The sequence below is a fragment of the Adiantum capillus-veneris genome, chromosome 16 (genome assembly GCF_014529385.1).
Source record: "Adiantum capillus-veneris isolate H3 chromosome 16, ASM1452938v2, whole genome shotgun sequence".
NCBI classification, from domain to species: domain Eukaryota; kingdom Viridiplantae; phylum Streptophyta; class Polypodiopsida; order Polypodiales; family Pteridaceae; genus Adiantum; species Adiantum capillus-veneris.
Genome location: NC_140946.1, coordinates 48,149,237 through 48,164,580, shown reverse-complemented (window position 1 = coordinate 48,164,580; position 15,344 = coordinate 48,149,237).

Below are 15,344 nucleotides of genomic sequence, written 5' to 3'. Positions count from 1 at the left end.
CTTCCGGACATTCTCCTGTATCTAGAAAGCTGATGACATCAGGTATAGCATCACTACCTTGAAAGAGGGTAGCTTCAATTTGATTGCTCCTACGGAAATGTCTTGTATTCTCTCTTTGGCTAGAGCATCTGCCTCCTGATTTTCTGTTCTGGGGACATGAAATAGTTTCACTACTTCAAACTTCTTTAGAAGGTCCTAACTTGGCGGAGTTGACCAAGTAAAACGTGATTCTTACAATCCCAGGTGCCATTTATCTGCCTTATCAAAAGCAAAGCATCGCCAAACACATTTAGGCGCTGAATTCCTTGTGAAATACATTGTTCCAACCCAAGAATTAGGGCTGCATATTCCGCTTCATTGTTGGAGTGGGAGTGTAATAACTGCCCGATGGAGAACACTCTTTCTTGCCATTCCTTGATAATGACTATGCCTGCTGCTGTAGACTGATCCATTGTTCTCTCGTATGCTCCGTCAAAGAAAAGAGAGTGAGCTCTTCCTAGCCTAGGACTCTCTACCCTTGGTGTTTCTTCCTTTGCTTCCGTGTTGACCTTCAGCCTCTTCTCATAATGGCGATGAGTGAGAATTCCCTCTAAACTAGCCCTGGTGGAGTTTTCTACTTGCATGGTGTAGTCAAACTCTTGTAATCTAATCAACCACTTTGAGATCCTAGATGAGACATCCATGTGTCGCATTACATATGGGAAAACCTCTTTCATTGTCAGGATTACAAAGGGTCTAGGCAGGAGATAGGAGCGGAACTTTGTGGTAGCAAACATTAGTGCCAGAACCATGTGTTCTACTTCGATAAATCCCTTTTCTGGTGGGGTCATGACACGACTAGAGAAGTAAATGGGACGCATGAAAGAAGTTCTGGGGTTATTTTGCATTAGCACGGCTTCGAGTGTATCACTTCCTACACTAGGGTTCACATAAAATGGCTCTTCCCACTTAGGAGGTGAAATAGTGGTAAGCTTAGCTAGGATTTGCTTTACCTCAGTAACTGTTGCTCGTTCTCTTCACTCCATGAGAAGACATCCCTCTGGGTGAGTTATTGTAGGGGAAGGACCACTTGAGATAGCAAGTGAATGAATTTGCTTAAGTATCTTACCTTCTGAAGGAAACAAACCAGCTGCTTAGCGGTGGTGGGTGACGATAAAGATACCAGGGCCTGAATCTTGCTAGGGTCAGCCTTGATCCCTTTTGTTGAAATTACATGACCAAGGAGAGTGACTTTGATTTCACCGATGTGGCACTTATCCACGTTGAGCTGGCCACCCAAGGTTTGCAGCCTGGTTAAGCCATCATAGACTTTGCTTAAATGAAGGGCTCGCGAACTATTGATGCAAAAATCATCTATGAAAACCCGTATTGATGTTCCAAAGTAGGGTTGGAAAACAAAAGTCACATAGCGCTGAAATGTGGCTGAGGCGTTATTGAGGCCAAACGGCATCACTCTATAGGAAAAACATCCCCAAGGTGTGATGGAAGTTGTCTTCTTTTGATCTTCCTCCGCAATGCTAATCTGGAAGCATCCTGAGTAGCCATCGCACACTGTGTATCGCTTGTGACCTGCCACTTCATTGAGTATTTCATCCTGGAATGGGAGGGGAAAGTGATCCCTCTTTGTGGCTGCATTGAGAGGTTTATAATCCATACAGACTCTCCACTTACCATTTTTTTTTGGTGTGACTACTACTGGGGAGACCCATTCTGAGTCCTCGACAAGGTAGATGAAACCTGCTTGTAGCAAACTTATGACTTCTTTAAGCAGTGCCTCTTGTTGGATTACTCCAAGTCTTCTGAGCTTTTGTACTACAGGCTTACTGCCTTCCTTGAGTTTTATGTGGTGTTGCACTACTGTAATTCCTGTGATCTTATCATAGCCATCAATGAACAAAGTAGTGAAGTTACCTAGCATGGAGACATACTCCTTCCTTTCTTCATTGGTTAACTCATTTGAGAGCATTTTCTGTAACTTACCTGCATCCTCCAAGGACTGCATTCTTGATGATCCCTCTTGGTTTGTGAAGGGTTTTTCAGATTGTGTCAATCTGTTCGGGTCTTTAAGAATGACCCCCATCACTTCGATGCTACTGTCACTTCCGTCGGTGGTGGTCGTCTCTTCTCCTGAGGTAGACGAATAGTCACTGGTGGACTCATCTTCTGAAGCCTCCAAGATCATGTTGCGCTGCTTTCCAGTCCTCATGTCGTAGAATATGGACTTCCCTTTAGCATCCTTCATCTGAATCATCCCGGTGCTCTAGTCTTGTTTAGCTTCCATAGCCATAAGCCAAGGCCTCCCAAGAATGATGGGGTAGCCCTCCCCTTTGTGTGGCATGACGAAGATGTCTACCTCCACTTCTGTATTGAATGCTTTTACTTTGATCGCATTTACAATGCCCACACATTTCACTCTTACATTGTTTGCCATCTTGGCTTGGCAGGGTGCCGGCCTACTTACCTCTAGACCTAGATGGTGCATCATCTTTTCACTCATGACGCATATTTGTGTGCCACCATCTATGTATACATTTGAGATTTGTTTCCCCTTGATGTGGGCATCCATGGTTGGTAGGATGTCGTTGAGATCCCTTCCAGAGATAGCCCCAGCTATCCTCGGCCTTAATTTCCTAGTACTTACCATTTTTGTCATTGCCTCCTCATCCTTGGTGCAAGGTGGAGTAATTGGGGCCAAGTTGTCTTCGGGACCTGCATTAACACATCCTGAACTAAGTCATAGGGTTTTGCATACTCACCTAGTGAGAAGTCCACAATGTCTATCTTCGGTCGCGATTTAGCTGCTTCCTTGCTAGACTCGGCCTTCCCTTTCATCTTCTCTTCTCTTTGAGATGCTTCCTCGTGCCTCGCACGCTTCACTCCCATAGCATCCACTTCTTCTACCTTCACTGTCCCTTTGTGCTTCTCTCGAAATGATTCTTCTACCTTTGCCTTCCCTTTAGCCTCCAAGCTAATAACACTCACCGCTTGGTTCACAGCCAGTGGTGGGGGTAGTGGCGGAATGAGAGGTTGGGGTGGTGGTTGCTATTGTAAAGGTGGTTGAAGGATTTGGACCAGTGGGATCGGTCCTAGTTGCCTAGGTGGTGGTGGTCTTGCTCTTGGCGGAGAGATCTGATTCTGTCTCCCCCCTCTATTGAAATTCTGCCTCCTTGGGTGTGGGCAGTAGTACATTCCATGGCCATCTTCCCCGCAGTTGTAACAGTTGTACTCTTGGTTCTGCCTTCGTTGTCCTCTTCCTTGTTATGGATTCCTGCCAAGTGCATGCCCTTGCTGCACCAGATGCACAGATAAACTCTCTAGTTGGGTGGGGATGCGACTCAGCAGGTCTTGTTGCTCTTCTGATGCCTCCTGTGGTGGTTGGACTCTATGATTGGCTGTTGCAGTCACTGGGGTTGGTTGGGCTGAGCTCGTTTCCTCTGACTCGTTTACTCTTGCTTGCCTGCGCAACTTCTTGTCTTTAAGGCAGGCTACTTCGACTGCCAACTCATATATTGCAGGAACCCTTCCCTTCACCTTCTCTCTAAGCGGTGACCATAGACCAGCAATGAAACGGTCCTTCTTTAGGAAATTAGGCGCTCCTTTGCCTTCCTCCAGTGAGGCAACCCATCTCTCCCATAAGTCCACAAATTTGGACTCGTAGGTGGCATACTCCAGCAGACCTCCCTGCTTTAATTCTGTCAGTAGCTGCCATAGCTTCTCCGAGGTTGTGCCTCCACCAAACCTCTTTACAAAAGCAGCCCTTAACACATCCATGCATTCTTGGTAGCCTGAGGCAATGCATTATACGAGGACTTGGCCTCTACTTTCATCAGTAGAGGAAAAATTCTAAGTCATGAAGCGTCGTCATCTTTGTTGGAGACAACACAAGCAATGTCGAAATCATCCAAAAAGGCAGTGGTGAGATCCTCTCCCTTCTTTCCACTGAACGTGGGGAAAGAAACACTTGCCATGGTAGTGACTCAGGAAATTACAAACCTCTTTTTTTTTTTTTTTAAGTATTAACAACAGTAGTGGCTCATAGCGGCTTTTTACAGGGGTGGGTGGATAGGCTAAAACAGGATAAAGATAGAAACATTAAAGGAATGATGGTAATCTAATATGGGGAGAATGATAGGGTTCGGGGAATTGAGGATTTCTCCTAGTACTGCCGAACCGAATAGGTGTACGATCTTCTGTTGGTAGAAGAATTTTCTATCTACATATATATTCACATGCATATGCTACAGGAATCTAAACGGGAATACCGTCGGCCCATTTTCCATCATGCACAGAGGGTGGAATACTTACTTATACTCTTACAGTGCCAATGTTGATGAGTCGGCACATCCACAAGAGGTCATCGCCTTTCATGGGCTCTACCTTTCCTTCGTTGCTCAGCACGTACGGGGTGATGGCGACGCGTCTAACCACTCCCAGCCTCTTGGCTAATAGCAATTGCAGGTAATTTCCGTAGTCGACGTGTTGCATGAATTCTACTCCATTCAGTTGCAACTCGTCCCGGCCCACTGGGTTTCACCCGTGGTGGAGAGCTTCTTCCGGATAAGTTGTACAGGGAGAGGAGGAAGATCCTCCACTCGCTTTCCAAAATAGCGAGAGCAGTAGCTGAACCACTCTTCCCTAGGACATGGGAATCTTCTTACCACTGACGGGAGCAAAGTGAACCCCGAACCCTCGACGGCCTCTAAAACACCGGGGACCGAATGGAGCGCCTCGAGCCTGTCATGGTAAGGCAAACAGGGGCACCACCTAGCTTCAGCGGCTAGGACGCAAACAACACACCACCATAACAAAGTTTTCATCCAAGAGAGATGGATGCTTGGGAGTAATGATGAAGAGGAAAGGGAATGAGATCAAGTGAGAGAGAGAGAGAGAGAGAGAGAGAGAGAGAGAGAGAGAGAGAGAGTGAGGGAGGGGGTATAGCGGCTTAGTACTTAGGCACCACAAAAGGATGGCGAATCCGCACACCCTTCACACATACACAAGCTCACTCCAAACACAAGATTAGGTGGCGATTCCGCACACCTCACATGGGCAAAACATTGCAAGAAAACATACACACAAAACCTCAAGCTTTATTTAGAGAATAAGGCGATGAAATGGGGAGCATAGGGTAGGGGAATGAGAAGGGAGAGAGTGGTAGAGCACATGGCGGATAGGTGGGAGTTGATGGCGAAGACTCGCACGAGGGTTATGGCCATCATCCTCCATTTAGTTGCCCTTCATCTTCCATAGCCAAGGGTGTAGAGGTCATGCTCAAGACGAGCATGGTGATTGCGGTGATGGTGATGGTGTGGGTGTGTGTGTGTGCACTAGGCACACACAGTGCATAGTGTGTTCTTTGGTGATGTTGTGTGTGTATTTAGTGTGATGGTGACCCCTCTTTATATAGGGGAGGAGGGGGGAGGAATTCTAGAATTTAGAAATGAAGAAATCATTATCTACATAAGCCATGTGACTGTGGGCCCCACTTGTCTGGCTGTGTGTATATGTGCCAGAACAGAAGTCTCATGAGAGAGAGACTAAGAGAGAGAGATGGGTTGATGAAAAAAAGTGAGAGGTGACATGGAGACTAAAGTAATTACAAGAGGGGAGAGAGGGGAGTGTGTTCAGAGGTGAATCTGTGTGCAGATGTGTGTGAACACAAGAAAAATCAGGTAACCACTGGGTGGGGATGGGTCTGTGGGCACCTTTTTCAATGAAACTGAGTGTGTGTGAGTGTGGGAGAGGTTATTTAGCTACAAGACAAGAGATATGGTGCCCTTAAGAGAGAGAGAGGGGGGTATTTGGGTCATGGGATATGATAGGAGAGAGAAAGAGGGGGTGGGGTATACTATTTTGGAAGATAGGGTAAGTTGCATGTGAGTTAGGGTGCATTATTGGTGAGAGGTAGGGTAGCTTGAGGGGAGAGAGAAAGGAGAAAGGACAAGGGGAAGAGAGAGGGGGTTGACCTTTTGAGTGGAGGAGAAGAAAAGGGACACATGGCGGGGCAACAATTAAGAAAAAAGGAGGCAAGGTGGGGATGGGCTACCCCGCAGACATGAGGTCGCCTATTTTACCTTTCTTATATATTTACATAATCATACTTTATTTTTTTCTTACTTTTTCCAATGCCTTTTATCACTCCCTCCCTAAGAGGGGGTTTTCATGGGGTGGGGACGAGAGAAGGGGGGGTATGGGAGCTTGGCTTGTGAAAAGCCCCCATCACCACTTCTTCTTTAGGATTGTCGAAGTGCATTGGTAGCACTCGCATGCGTCGTGAAAATCGGTAAGTGACCTTCCGCCGCTTAGCTTCGGATGACTTCCTCTTTGGCAAGCTACGCACAACCCGGATTTCCGAGCTTGAAGCACTTGGTTGGCCAGATGCTTCTCTCTTCGGGGTCATGTGTTTCCAGACTGGCTTATCTTCTCCTTACCTTTGGCTTGAGCAGCCCCTTTAGGCCACTTTGGAGTTATAACTTTGACTGCAGTTTCTTTAGGGAAAGGAGGCCTCACCGTTTTCTTCCCTTCCTTGATGTGAATGACTTCTTCACGCTGAATGTCGATGAAGACGACTTCAGCCCTTTCACTGCCTTCGTTGCTGGCACTCATTGACAGTGTGTCTTGGTTGACAATAGTGATGGCACTTCACCGACCTCCCACCTGATGCTCCCAATTTATGGTTAGAACGAGCAACACGAGATGGAGAATTTACCTCTTGAATACTGACGACACTGCAGCCTGGCAGTAGCACTTCAATGAAGGCAGCTAGTGCCACCTTCGTCTCCTCTTCTTCCGTCCTCCAGTTAGAAAATTCCTTCAGCCATTCGTCCATGGTTGATAGTGGGTGTCACTTTCAGCATTGCAAACCAAAGGGTCTTAGAAATCCCTCCTCACTGGGGGCACCAAATGACGGGAGCAAAGTGAACCCCGAGCCCCGACGGCCTCTAAAATGCTGGGGACTGAATGGCGCGGCTCGAGCCTGACTGTCATAGTAAAGTGAACAGGGGGCACCACCTAGCTTTGAGCTGCTAGGACGCAAACCAGAATGATATGAACACCGCAAACTTACACATGGAGAGAGAGAGAGAGAGAGAGAGAGAGAGAGAGAGAGAGAGAGAGAGAGAGAGAGAGAGAGAGAGAGAGAGAGAGAGAGAGAGAGAGAGAGAGAGAGAGAGAGAGAGATTTGCAAATGATGAAAACCCTCGGGGGTGTGAGGGAGAATTATTTCTGCAGTATTTATAAATGGCACGCCGTGGTGGTAGAGAGGTAGGGAGAGGAGGTGGTGCAAACTACTTGGTGCGTTCTCTAAGACAACTCAGTGATTGTGAAGCTTGCTACCAAGTGCGTGTATACGTGTGTGCATCGACCATTGGAGTCGAGAGATGGACGTGGTTCCCTTCACAGGGTGAAATTCCCAAGGCAAACCCAACACACAAGCCCCCTCCCCGTGATGGTGCTAGTGTCAACTCTTCCCACTGCACTCTACCAAGTTCTGACTTCTCATAGACTGACCCCCCCCCCCCCGATAGTGACCTCTCAGTGCCAATTTATAGGTGTTGGCTGCTTGGATTATGGTAATCTTAGTGTGATTACGATAAGCTTAATTGGGGAGACAAAGAAAATGGTGGGCCCGGTGTGGTTGGCCCTTGCTTTGTTTTGGGAGGTTATTAAAATATGAGAATCTCTAGGTGGGCCTTTGTGACCATCACCTAGAGAGAGGATATTTACAAAAAAAAGGGAATTTGACAATGGCTCGGTGACAACTGAAGAAATGATGAAAATAATCTATAAATTAGCGGAATTGGCATCGTGGTTGCGTGTTGTCGGAGAATGGTGTGTTGCCGGTGCGTCGGTGTAGCGCGTACTTCTTTTCGGGGTCGGCCGGGGCATGCCTTTAGCACATTTCTCCTTTTTGTTGTGTTTGCGGCGCGTGCTTTGGGTCCTCCTTCTTTTTCGTTGTTGTCGTAGTCGTGGAATCCTTCGCTTTTCTTTGTATTTGTAGTGCGTATATGCGTGTGTGTGTGTGTGTGTACGTATGTGCATGTGGGCGAATGTGTATATATATATGTATATGGGTGCACATGCGTGAGTGTGTGTGTGTGTGTGTGTATTTGTATGTGTGCGCAAGCTGCGGTGGGAACGGGGGCTTATCTATATATATTATATATATGTTTTTATATATTTTTCTCTCTGTGTGTTGGCAGCCAATGGCAGCTACGCGTGCTTGGGGGTGGGGGGGATGGTGTGTGTGTGTGTGTGTATGTGTGTGTGTGTGTGTGTCTATGGGGGGGGGGTGTGTGTGTGTATAGAGAGAGAGAGAGAGAGAGAGAGAGAGAGAGAGAGAGAGAGAGAGAGAGAGAGAGAGAGAGAGAGAGAGAGAGAGAGAGGAAAGCTCTGTGCTGTGCCTTCGGGCCGAGAGGGAGAGAGAGAGATGGCGGGCGGGTTGGAGCCGGGACTGAGCGCGAGAGAGGGGAAGGGGATTGGAGGTGTGTGAGTGTGAGGAGATGAGGGTGTGAGAGGGTGAGGGTGAGTGAGTGTGTGGTGTGGAGGGAGAGTGGGCTCCATGGCGGGTGCTGCACCTTCGGGCTAAAACGGAAGAGAGAGAGAGAGAGAGTAGGGGATGAGGGTGTGTGAGGGGAGAGAGAGAGGGAATCCATAGGGCGGGTGCCCACTGTGGGGGGAGAGGAGAGAGTGTGTGAGGGGGGGGGGGGGGGGGGGGTTGTCCTATTCTCTGTCTTGCATGGCGTCTCAAGGATGAGAGGAGGGGGAGAAGTTAATGGTGTGGCGGGGGAGAAAGAGGGTGGGGATAGTGGGCCAAGGGGGGGGGGGGGGGGGGGGGGGGGGGGGGGTTAATGAGCCTGAGGGGAGGGTGAGGCGAGCGGGTGAGGAAGAGGGGGGGGGGGGAAAGAGTGTGAGAGAGGGAGAGGGTGAGTGTAAGAATACAGGAGAGCGGGAGTTCACATGCGGCTCGACATAGAGGGAGCGCCAGAGGGAAATCGAGAGAGGGGGTCGGGGTGAGTGCTCAAGGCTTGCGCCTGGCCGAGGGTGGCCAGTAAGGGGGGGGTTGGGTGAGAGAGAGAGAGATGATATTAGAGAGAGGTATGTAGGGAAAATGAGAGAGAGAGAGAGAGAGAGAGGGGGGGGAATAAACTACGGGGGAAGAGAGAAGGGGTATCTGAAACCGAGGGCGGCCGGCTAGGCTGGTGTATATACAAGCGGGGGTCTGAGGTGATAAGGCCGGCCAATCGAAGGGGAAGGGGGGGGGGGGGGGGGGGGGTGTGTGCCATGCCCGTAGAGGTGTCATGAGGATTGACCAAGCGGTGCCGAGCCTTCCAACAGTGTTGCCAAGGCTCCTGCAGAGGAAAAATAAGTTTTTTTTTTCTTTGATTTTCAAAAATCGGCCATCAATACTTCCCCATCATGTAATGGAGCACCAAAATTGGAGCTCAATTGCATAGCAAGAGTCACATATAGTACTAAAAGCGCCTAAAATTGTACCCAAGCTCTTTGCAATACCAAATTTGGTACTCTTTTTCCTAGTAGTGATTCAATACAATACCAAAATAATGAAGAACTAGTACCTAATCCATTCTTGGTACTTCTCTGCCTAAAAATGGGATTCCAGAGTTGCAAAATGTTTGCAAAAAGTACCTGTGGGAATCTTGGATACTACCAATGAATGTAATATTATTAAACGTTCGATGCTTTATTGTACCAATTATAGTACCCAAGACTTTCTTAGTACCAAATCCAACGGACTCATTTTAGATATACATCAGCTTTGGTAGTAAATGATACCAATTTGCAACTATTTACCAATTTGAAAATCTGTGCTAGTTTGATACTATGTAGCGGTTTGGTACTCAATACTATCAACTTGGTGCTGGCACCAGTTTGGTACTCAACACTACCAAATTCGTTTTATCTATAAGTTTGATACTCAATACTAACTAAATGGTACTCTTTAACAACTAGGTGCTAAATAGAGGCTCTAAAGTATCATATTTGTGCTTACTAGTACCCAACTTAGGATTTGCATGCTATTCTAGATCTCTGTACCACAAATTTTGGTACTCTTTTGAATGCATGAGTTGTAATTTAAATGTCAAGAGTAATCATCCTTCAATGCATCTATCATTAAGATCCTTTGCCAACATCAAAACCATACTTTGTTCAAAAGTTGAAAGAGCAGTATACTTGTTGTTGTATATATAATGTTCAGATGATATATTTCAAAGAGGCTTTCAATCAAATGTAGCAAAACAATTTTGGGCATCATGAAAAAAGACATCTTTGTACATGATTCATTTGTTGTGCAAGGGGTAATCTAGGCCAATGTTTTGCAAACCATGAACCATGTGAGCACACCGGTAATATGTGGGAATCCATATTGTGCCCAAAGCCTCTGGACAATGAGTACCATGCAAATAAATGTTTGTTGCTTTGAATGTGGTGTAACCAAGTTGACTTTTTCCCCATACGAGATTTGTACAAATAATAGGGATTTGACTATGAAGGTTTTTAAGGATGTCAGAATAGGACAAGTTGATGCCACTGGCAGTGAGAAGAAAAGAAAGGACTTGCTTGTGGAGAAGAAGAGACTTCCTCTTTAGGTGGTAGGCCCAATAGCTTAAAAAGTGCTTGCTTAATTTCCTTATAATGTTATTATGTCGGTTATTGATTTTATAGAGAAGTAATCATTTAGAATATAGAATGATATTCAATCCATGCATTGGTGGTCAACCCAGGTAACCATATTGGTGCACATCTTTTATGTGAGAAACTCACTAGGTGATGTTGAGCAGACACTACTTTTTTACATTTCAAATGACAGGCTCCAAGACACGTTGTTTGTTCAACATTGCTTTCGTCATGATAAGTGGCTAAAACAATAATGATATAACTTGCAATATCATTAGGTGTGGCCAGATGGTACTGCCTCATAGTATAATGCAGGAAGACCTTTCTATTTTGTGGCAAGGTACTATCAATTGATAGGATTGCACATGATTCATAAATTCTCTACTTTGGGACATGGAAAGGATAGCATGATGACGTAGGTGATGTCATCAAGAGAACCCACAATCATGAGGAGCTGAAATAAGATGGTTGGCCTATGAAACGTGCAATTGATGTCATTAATTTTCTTAATGCAACATTTCAACCCACAAGGGAAGAACATAGGTGCAATTCTTAGAGAGTATTCTGGCTAGTATTTTCAAAGGACGATGTGCAACATAATTTTCTAACCAATTACGAGTTCCTGTCATTCCATTTGTTGATAGATAATCAACAAACAACCCATGTTCCTCTCTACGCCTTTGAACGCTCTCATGCTTTTGTAATTTCATGTGTGTTAGGGTAGTGGAGGAGATGCAAGAATAGACAATACATAAAAGAATGGAAATATGTCTTTATAGTGCCATTGCTAGAGAAGATAGAAGCAAATAGCAATAAAGATGAAGACAAGAAGGAGGGAAGCAGTGTTATATTGGCCATGCCAATGAGCCATGATTCAAACCTGGCAATCTATGAAGAAAATCCTGAACTGTTTTGTGAGATGTTGTCCGTTAGGGGGAATATTTCTTGGCGAGCGCTTTTTTGAAATCCAGCGAGAAGATTCCAAAAAGATTCTTTTCCTCTCTTCTCAACTTTATTCTCTCTCTTGATCCTTCGTTGACCTCTCTCTCTCCCTCTCTCTCTCTCTCTCTCTCTCTCTCTCTCTCTCTCTCTCTCAAATCTTGGGGAACATGTATGGACATGTTTTCATTTTGGCTCAATCCAAGAACTCTCAAGAAAATGAAGTACAAGTGCTTGCAAGCCAAATAATATTTTTTCTTGGACTCCTTGCCGGTGAAATTAGGTCATGTGCAGTAGGGCTCACTCATCCTTGATTTGCACCTTATACACCCCCATATGTCCGTCCAATGCATGATGCTCAATCTTGAACACTTCATGTGTTTTGTCTACAATGCATTTCTCTTCAATCACCTTAGCCTTTAAACAAAGAGTGAGACCAATTTTTTTAGCCGCCTCCTCTAAAATGGAAGTCTGAAATTTGACTCTTATGCCATTTCTTAGTATTGAACCATTGCTACCTGATTTTGTTGAAGCGAAAGAGGAATCACCTCAACCCCTGGGAGGAGTTTGCATTATTGATGCACTCTCTTGATCTTTTCCAACTGTCTCCACTTGAATTCCTCCTTCAAGTAGTACCTTCAATAATTTGGGTGTTGTTCATTGCTATGTGGTGGATCATAATATAGAACCAGGGCCAGCTCCTCCTCCAACAATTTGGCCGGTTGATCTAGGAACAAATCTCATTGATGGAGCTTGCTTTTGCCGAATGGTTTCTTTGTCTTCTTCAAGAGAGGTGCGAGCCTTATACGTGGGTGTTCTGGATGTAGCCTCACTTACTACTCTTATCACTTGTGCTAGACTAGAGGAAACTCTTTCCTTGAGCCTCTCTAGTGAAGGACCCTTTTTAGTATGTTTACCTTGAGACTAAGAAATTGCCTTCATGCTTTGTAGTATTGCATTTGCCATATCTGAATTACATTCATCATACAATGAGATTTTGTTTTGAACCCTTCCCTTACGAGCCAGCTACCATGCTTGCTCTTGGCGGCCAAGTTGGTTCTTGGAGTGGCTCGGCATGATCAACATGTAAGTGCCTCACACCACTGCCCACGACATATTTATGATGCAAAAATTAGCACTTGCCAACCCACAGTCCTTATAGGACAAATTCAATCAAGAAGATAGGGCGAAAGCAGAGAGGGCGCTTCGTGGGACGAGAATGAACCGCTCAAAATGGCTTAGACTACCTATGTCTTTGTGAGTGCAACTACTATGGAAGGTATTTCTAAAATTATAATACACATGCATTAGGTAAGTACCTTTTTCTCAAAAATCACTTTGTTTTGGTGATTTGTATTGCAGGAAGAGTTCGATGCAATGTATCGACGACTGAAGACACAGAATTGCCAGCCAAGGGGAGTAGAGAGTACCACATGCACAAACATGATTACAAGGCAAGCTACGATTTGTCTGTGAAAGAGATCGAGAACTTGTTTGTGTGCAAGGGGTTAGAGATAGCGATCATAGCCAATCCTGAGAATGGCACATATTTTTTTGAAAATGCATCTTTTTTGTGGGTTGGGGAGAGAAGGGTTGCAAAATGACCCCCTTCAGAGTCTCTGAGGTTGTTAGGGCATGTATTAGTCCTGTGGAGTAAGAACTTTCTGGTTTTGAAAGCACTATTTGTTCTCCTTAATCTATTAAAAATATTATCCAATGATAAATTGGAAAAAATGTCGCCTGATCAATATATTGGCCAAGGGTGATGTATCATTGGTGGAGGCATCTATTCCGATGAAAGAGAAGCCATTCTCACAAAGGTTGAGAATGCACGTATATTGGTGGCAGCTTGAAAGGTGAGCGTAGTAAAATTAGAGTACAACGTCTTATCTAAGAATTCTGCATTACTAATACTTAAGAGTGTAGGGGTGTATTGAGTGTGGTGGAGAAGATGGAGGCCGAGAACTCCACACTCAAGAAGCTACATGCACGTGCCCCACATAATTATGGCATGTCTCTTGGCGAGGCACTCCAGGCTTTTTGAAAAAAGCACTATGGCAAGGATTTTGTGCAGTGGAAGCAAGCTATACGAGCCACACACAGCATAGAGGAGTAGCCGCATGGTTGGAATTAGGGTTGCAGGAAAACACACACAGCTTGGAGAAGATGAAGGAAGAGTGTATTACTTAGTGTGCAATGGAATGATAGATAGCCCTAGAGTGATTGGCATATATACAATGGACGGGCGGGAAAACCTGCTAAAGAGGTAAAAAATGCCCCAGCGGTCCTAGTGTGTTCACACACATCACTACTACATGTATATGGTAACAAATCCCCCCCTGGAGTGATGCGGTGAATGAGAGTTGACACATGAGTAAAGGGAAGTGCCATGCCTTGAGGACATGATCAGTTCACAAAGGGGAGTAAGCCCAAAGCTTTGCGGAAAGCTTCAAAATTTTCACGAGACAATGCCTTTGTGAATAGATCTGCAAGGTTGTCATGTGTTGGCACATAATCCAAGTTGATCTCTCTTGCTAAGAGCCTCTCCTTGACATAGTGGAAATGCACCTCAATGTGCTTTGTGCAAGCATGAAAAATTGGGTTCCTCACAACTGCCAATGCGCTCTTACTGTCAGTGTAGATAGTGTTGGCAGTGTCATGTCCAACACCCAAATCAGCCACCATAAGGCATCTGACCCATTCACACTCAATCGTTAGCTGTGAAGATTTCCCTGTACTCAGCCTCACAACCCCAAGTGGCCACAATAGGTTGCTTCTTGCTCAACAACGATATACATGAACTGCCAAGAATGAAACAAAAACCAATTGTGGACACTCTTGTGTCAAAACAACCAGCCCAATCTGAGTCAAAAAAGCATGTAAGTCTGGCATCAATGATCCCCCCTTGGGATAAAACAAGCCAAGATGTAAAGTGCCACTCAACTAGCGGAAAATCCTCTTGACAACCTGCCAATGCTTAGACCCTAGGCTATGCATAAATATGCTAACCTGTGAGACTGCAAATTGAATATCCGGCCTCGTGTTTGCATACATAAATGAGGCATCCAATAGTAGTTTGGCAAAGAGTGACATCTGTAGGATCACTAGCATCATGAAGACTCAATTTCGAACCTGTTTCCATGGGGGTGGCAATAGGTTTGCAATCCTCAAGTCCAAACTTACATAGCAATGTTTCTATGTAACTTTTCTAACACAAGGAAATACCACCATCACTGCTTAAATTGTATACCCAAGTAATGATGCAACGCCCCAAATATTTCATCTTGAAAGTAGCATTCAAATCAGCCTTAAATTCAGCAATATGTCTCTCATTTGGTCCATTGATAATCAAATCATCTACATAAAGAACCACAATGAGAAGTACATCACCCTCACGCTTTACATACAATGTGCTTTCTGTTGGACTGCTACAAAAGCCTTGTTTGATCAAATGAGTGTCAGCCTTCTCATACCAAGCACGAGGAGATTGCTTCAACCGATACAAAGCTTTGTTACATTTGCACACCTTATCCTCTTGTCCTTTCTTGACAAAACCGCGAGGCTGCATTACATAAACTTCCTCAAGTATGTCACCATTCAAAAAAGCAGTAACAATGTCTGACTGATGTACATCCCAACCAAAATGAGCTGCCAACCATAGAAAACGCACAGTAGTCATACGACAAGTGGGAGCAAAAGTCTTTTCATAATCTATACCTTTTTGCTGTGCATAACCCTTTGCAACAAGTTGAGCCTTATAGCGATCA